This window comes from Fukomys damarensis, unplaced genomic scaffold, assembly GCF_012274545.1.
Source record: "Fukomys damarensis isolate Sample0158 unplaced genomic scaffold, DMR_v1.0_HiC HiC_scaffold_35, whole genome shotgun sequence".
Classification (NCBI taxonomy): Eukaryota; Metazoa; Chordata; class Mammalia; order Rodentia; family Bathyergidae; genus Fukomys; species Fukomys damarensis.
This window is the reverse complement of record NW_022900947.1, coordinates 55,347,226-55,352,953: the sequence shown is the minus strand read 5'-3', so window position 1 is coordinate 55,352,953 and position 5,728 is coordinate 55,347,226. Positions and strand designations below refer to the sequence as shown.

Here is a 5,728-nt window from a genome sequence, read left to right as displayed (position 1 = left end):
ATCATAAAGCAGGTACAAGATATTTTACATTCACAGAGGTATGATATAGTACCATCCTACATCAATAATACTACAATCAGTTTTGATTTGAAATTTACTTTGTCTGCAAATAAGATTGCTACCCCTGTTTTTTTCTGAGCTCCTGTCACATGGAGAATTGTTTTCTATCTTTTCACTTTCAGTCTATGGGCTTCTTTTTGCAGTAGGTGTGTTTCTTGTATACAACATATTGTTGGATTTTGCTTCTTATTCCATTCTGCCAGTCTGTTTCTCTTGATTGGTGAGTTGAGGCCATTGACATTGCTGGTTATAACTGATATGTACTGACTTATTATTGACATGTTATTGGCCTTTTGTTGACTCTTTTTACTTTTTCACCTTCTCCTTTTAATTTCTTGCCTTGCCTACTTGATTTGCTCTGTTGGGCCTCAAGGTGTTGTTGCCTTCATTGTCTTTTTCTAGGATCTTGTTTAGAATTCCTTGTAGTGCTGGTTTGGTATTCATGTAGTTTCTCAGGTGTTCTTTGTCATGGAAGTGTCTTATTTCCCCATCCATTTTGAAAGAAAGTTTTGCTGGATACATCAGTCTAGGTTGGAGGTTGTTCTCTTTTAGAACTTGAAATATCTTTCCAGGCTCTCCTTGCCCCAAGGATTTGTGTTGAAAAGTCTGCTGTGATTCTGATGGACTTTCCTTTGTATGTTATTTGTTTCTTTTCTCTTACTGCTTGTAGTATTTTGTTCTTCTGTTGGGTTTCTGGGATCTTGATTATTATATGTCTAGGTGTAGAATTTTTTTTGATTGTAGCTAGTTGGGATCCTATATGCCTCAGTTATCTGAATGTCAAATTCTTCCCTTCTGTTTGGGAAGTTTTCTGTCCCTAATTCTGTGAACAGCTTTTTTAAGTCATTTGTATTTTCTTCTGCTACTTCATGGGTTCCTATCAGTCTTATTTTATTCTTTTTTGCATCATCTAGGAGTTGTTGGATCAATTTCTCATGATCTCTTACTGTTTTTAAGAGACCTCTCTTTTCATGGTCACTGACTGCAATCTTATCTTCTATATCTGAGAGTCTATCTTCGCATTCTTTTATTCTGTTGCGTACACTTTCAATAGAGTGTTTAATCTCTGGATATCTGAATCTGTTGTATGGATTCCATTTCTTTCCTATGTTGGGCATTTATTTTTTCCATTTCTTATGCTGGGCCTTCATGGCTTCTATCATGGTCCTGAGCTCATCTATTTTTTTGTCAGTTTCTGCTCTAGAGTCTTGAATCACGACTTCCCTTTTGCTCACTATCTCTATGGTTATCTGGGAAATTATTTCTGTTTTGAATTTTTCTAGAGCCTGATCGATCTGTTTTGTTACTTCCTGTGCTTTGAGTTCAGGGTGTCCTGGTGGTTCACTATCAGCCTTTTCATCCTCCTTTGCCCTACTTTTGCCATTGGTGAACTGGAAGTCTGTCCTTGTATCTTGCTTAAGTGTTTTCTCATTTTAATTTTTGTTGTCGGACTGTCCTTGGTTGAATCTCTGTATTATCGCCCAAATCTTCCTGATATAGTTGCACCCTAGCTTCTGTGTCTCTAATGACCCACAGACATTCTCATCTTCATAACATCAGAAAAAACAGCTCATCAAATCAACCGCAATGCTTTATCCCAACTGATACAATCAGCAACACATTAAGATCAAGCACAACTTTGACACTGACCACCGGTGGTAGTGACTAGTCTATCACCCTTAAATCATTTGAATTAAATTGAAATCAAGAAGCAGTCCAGAACATGTCAGCAGTGAACAAAATTTCAATATAGTATATTTACCATTTAATGACTCAGGCAGAGCAAGGATGGATGACCCCTGGTCTCAGTTAGCTGATGGCTGAACCCCATGACACTGACTGACCTCGGGCTGCAAGGCCCAGATTGAGTTCCCCAACCTTCTGAATGGCTGCACTCCACAATGTTTTATTACAGGTTTCCCATGCCCTTTCTTTAAAGATGTTCAAAGTTGGGAACTCAAAAAAATACCCTTGATCACCACCTCTGCCACTGCAGAGTGGGTGCAAAGACTGACACAGGAGGTCTGAGAGTGTGTGTGTGGGGACTTATGGGGGTTTAGGAGCGCCCACACGGCTACCTCCCGGCGCTTGAGGGATGGCGGCTGGGTCAGGAGCAGGTGTGGCTCTCCTTCCCACGGTGGATCGGGGCCCAGGCTGCCTCCCGGCGCTTGAGCGATGGAGGCTGTGTCAGCAGCAGGCGTCTTTGTTTCTTATAGTTTATTGTGAGGTTAATTCAACCAATTTATTGACCTGTCATTAAATCTTTTGCAATATTTGTACTTTATGTCTGATCTTTTAAACTTTTTTCGTTAGACATAGGCCTTACTGTGTAGCTCATTGTAGCTCAGAGGCCTTGAACTCTCAGTGATCCTCCTGTCTCAGCAAGGTAGAGGATAGGATATTAGCCTTTATGACTCCTGACCAGGTCTTGTCTGTGAGGTAGCAGTGTATGTAATCTAACAAGTAAATCTATGGCCTAGATTGGGATATAGACTAAGTGACTGACGTTGGGCAGGTTAATTAAATCTAAGCTTATTTCCCCATTTTAAAAAATACTAAAAAATCATCTCATAAATTTTCATAAAGATAAGGATCCATCTTGTATATATGTATAAATGTTTGTGTGCCATTTAGTATAGCTGTTAAAGCAGTCAGCAGTACTCTGTTGTCTTTTGGCACTTCTCCATATCAAGGCAACATAACAATGAGAAATGTAGCTGTATATTAGAATAACAATTCCTAAACTTCCGAGTACATGAGAATAATCTGGAGGACTTGTTAAAGCATATTATTGTGCCCCGAGATGCTGACTAAGTAATGCTGGGGTACAGGTGGAGAAATTGCAGTTCTTACCGATTTCCAGGTTCTGTAGCTGCTAGAGTGGCAAACCAGGACTTTAGAATGACAAACCTCTACTTCCATCTAGTGGTTAAATTATGAGGTACAGCGAATACCTTTGTAACATGCTTGGCTTCAGTTAATCCTTGCTAATGTCCTATGGAAAAAAGTACTGTGTTCATTTTACAGATAATAAAACTGAGATGTGAAGAGAGATAACCTGTTAAAGTTTTGCAAATAGTGTATGGAGGACTTAATAATTGGACCCAAACTGTAAAAGCTGATGGACTCATGTTATCATACCCTGTCTGAACATATTTCCATACCATTCTTCCCCAGTAATGCCACTTCTGAGGAAATAGCCAGAAATGCTGACAAAGAAGAAAGCAGGTCTGTATCATGACATTATTTATGATAGCAAAAGTTCATAAGGAGCTGAGTCCATCACAGATGGATTGTTACTAGTGACCTACTTCAGAATATTCTACAGACAGTGAAATTTTTAAAAATATATTTAATTTTATAGAAATTTTTTATACAATGTAAAGAGAAAATAAAATACATTGCATCAAAGAATGACATGAAAAACACCTCTCCCCACCATGCATTCATGAGAAAAGACTAGGAAAATAGGCCAAAATGTTTTTGTTTTCCTTTGCTTTTAATATTTTACAAATATTCCACAGTATATGTTACATAATTGAAAATATTATTTAAAAATTTAATCAACTATGTTAATTTTTGAGAAATTCTAAAATTCTACCTATTGACATGTATATTTAAGGAGAAAGTAATGTTTTCTTAGCCTCTATTTTGTGAGCAGCGCAGTGCTAATTGTTATGAGGGTTATGTGTGAAGGGTGATTTTACTTCTAAGGAATTTTCCTATGGCTGTAGGCAAAACTCACATAGGGAAAAGTTAGTACCCGATGTCGGACAAATGGATGATTAAATATAGAAGATGTTCTGTGACCTTTTGGGGAAGCTGGGGACGTCAGGAATGGGATTATCTTGGAGAAGATATTAACTGAATAGGGTTCTCACAGATGAAAGTAGAACATTTGAGAACTACATGAACCAGGCCGACAGACAGAAGCACAGTGTAAATGTAGGACTAGAGGCAATATCAACCTGGTCCCCTCTTTTGGGTTCTCTATCAAGTCCCTTACTTATGTGCTTTACCCTGTCAAATTGGTGATGCTCAGTTTTTTTTTCTTTCCCTTCCTTAGTGAGTAGAAAGTAGTCTAACACTTTGCCACCACAAGCTTGATCCACCAGTTGGTTAAATTGTCATCATTGAAATGCTACACCATAGAGGGCCTTGATCCAGATCCAATTAATTAAAATATGCATTTTTACAGGATTCATATGTACATTAAAACTTGAGAAATGTGTGATGAGCAACACAGTCAGAAAGCAGCTTGGACCCTAGTTAAAGGACGCAGTTGCTGATTTGGTTTAACAGCTAAGGGATTGCTGAAGTCTTCCACAAACAAAATTTTCCTTTCCTAACTACTTCATGACTAGACTCATACATGGTGGGTTTCTAGGAGGACTACCTATTAGTCAACACTTGAAAAAAAATCTGCTTACCACACTTACCCATGGCACACACCTTCATTTTCCAGTGCAGAAAGGAGTGAGATACTGTTATTTGGGTAAAATTGGAGGCAGTTACTATAAGGCTCTGATGAAGTACAGAAATGGGAGGTGTGGGACGCTCAGCAGATGCAGTGGGGTGCTAAGAGCTGAAAGCAGCTTCAAGTATTTTACAATTTTGTCTGTCAAATTTTGTTAAGTAGTTTCTTCCTTGCTTCTTAGCAAGGTTTGTCTTCTGCTGCTAGGGAATTTTGCTTGTTACTAGCAGAACTGTGTTTCTAAATCAAACTGTCTATAGATTGAAAGTGAGAGAAAATGGTTCCATGGCTGTGACTGGAATTGGGTGAGGTGGAGAGGCAACAAAGAGCAGGAGAACAAAATCAAATGCTACATAGATACCATTTTGTGAAACAGTGATAATTTGTTTTCTATCAAGTTCAGTTTTCTTAGATTAGGTTGCATGTGGCCTGAGTCACAGCGAGACTGTTAAGGTTTTGTGGCGGGACAGATCAGTTGATTTTAAGTCCAACATTTCTTGTTCCCTTTGTGATTCTTAGAAATGAAGCTTGGTTTCCTTAATGCCATGACTGAAGGAAACTAGGATCAATGAAGGAAGAGGAAACAAATGGACAGACACAGGTGTCAAGTAAGTAATAAAAGTAAGAAGGACTCTGATGTGACTGAATAAAGTGAAGCATGTGACTGTATGTTTAGGTGTTCCAAAAAGCCAGAAGATTCTCCATATTGGTGATTGTAGATTAATCCTCAGAAGTTTGACTGTACCCTACACCTCTTCCTCCTACTTTGCCTCCTCTGTCAGAGAAAGTGCAAGTTCTCCAGAGCAGCTTCCATGCCTTCAAAGGCACTGGTTACAGACTCTGATGGGAAAGGTTAGAATGCGGGTGTGGATTAGCCTTGCTGGATTATCTTGTGTGTTGGAATCCTCATATATTATACTCTTCTTTATTTCCTTTATCAACTAAAGATTATGACCAGTCATTTTTTAATCTGTCAGATACAGGAACTTGATACAAAAGTGAAGCAGCCATGTGTGTCTGTGTGTACTTCAAAGACTGAATCTATAGCCAGGGCATGGAGTAATAGGGCCCTTTAGTGGGAGGAGCTCAGATCTCTGTCCAGGATTGAAGGAGACTTCTGTGCTCCTGAGATGAAGAACCATTTTCTGCAAAGATCTCTCTCTCTCTCTCTCTCTCTCTCTCTCTCTCTCTCTC

General features: G+C 38.8%; 1 long non-coding RNA gene across 3 annotated transcripts in view; it reads left to right on the top strand.

The window, feature by feature from the left end:
* The first annotated feature begins 3,233 nt into the window (after window positions 1-3,233).
* LOC104849593 overlaps window positions 3,234-5,728 on the top strand; it is a 30,087-nt gene continuing 27,592 nt past the window's right edge. For all 3 annotated transcript variants that reach the window (XR_776790.2, XR_776788.2, XR_776789.2), the window contains exons 1-2: window positions 3,234-3,288; window positions 5,054-5,142. This is a non-coding gene — a long non-coding RNA (uncharacterized LOC104849593). The remainder of the gene's footprint in view (window positions 3,289-5,053; window positions 5,143-5,728) is intronic.